The 884-nt window shown below is 23.1% G+C and overlaps 1 long non-coding RNA gene across 1 annotated transcript in view; it reads right to left on the reverse strand.

The window, feature by feature from the left end:
- Nucleotides 1-884, reverse strand: part of LOC116852208 — a 3,439-nt gene that overhangs the window by 188 nt on the left and 2,367 nt on the right. The gene's annotated exons all lie outside the window — the stretch shown is intronic.

Below are 884 nucleotides of genomic sequence, written 5' to 3' on the forward strand. Positions count from 1 at the left end.
AATATTTTCATGTTAAATAATGATATTATTGTAAAAATAGTAAACTTAGGTTATTTTTGTGCTTCTGAAGATGATATAAAAATAACTGGCGTGCTTTGGATAAAAAAGAAACCTATTTTTCAATATCCAACAAGCTCTACGGATTTACATATGTGGCAGTTGAAATCAAAACCATCCAAAGACATTGTTACATTTAAATTAAAAGATATTAAATTTAAAATATTTCAAGTGACGTTACCTTATAAAAAAAATAATGTGGAATACATCAAAAGTTTTGCTATACCTTTGCTTCATATGTAAATCATATATAGTGAAAAAACTACAAATTGATTTCGTATACAGATTTCTTGTACGACAGAAAAAAACATACAAAGGAAAATATTTTAAATAAAATATAGTATATACTCAAAATAAAATATACTCAATATATATAATAAACAAAAAATGTAACATAAAATAAACTTTTAAACAAAAATTTATAATAAAATGTAAAAACTATTTATGTTACTCTTTTCTTTTTTCCTTATATATTATTAATCCGTTATATATCCTTTATATTTCTTATATTCCTTTGTCCGTTAAATTCTTAATATCCGTTATAACAATGTCGTAATATCCGCCGTTATAATAATGTCCTGTTCTACATATGTTTTGTCTGCTTCATCTTCTTGTGCTTTCGATATATGTATATCTTTTTGTTGTTGTCGTCCCTTTTCCCAATCTTTAGAATTGGTTAATATAACACTTATTAATTTTTCTAATGTCTTTTCTGAAAAAATTTCTTGAATAACTCCAGCTGTACTCTTTGCGTTGAATGTTTCTACAAAATTATTAATTATTTATTTACATAAAATATATGCTCTTTAAATAAATATACATATATA

Source organism: Odontomachus brunneus, unplaced genomic scaffold, assembly GCF_010583005.1.
Source record: "Odontomachus brunneus isolate Ranch 3 - 2012 unplaced genomic scaffold, Obru_v1 Obru_scaffold_206, whole genome shotgun sequence".
NCBI classification, from domain to species: Eukaryota; Metazoa; Arthropoda; class Insecta; order Hymenoptera; family Formicidae; genus Odontomachus; species Odontomachus brunneus.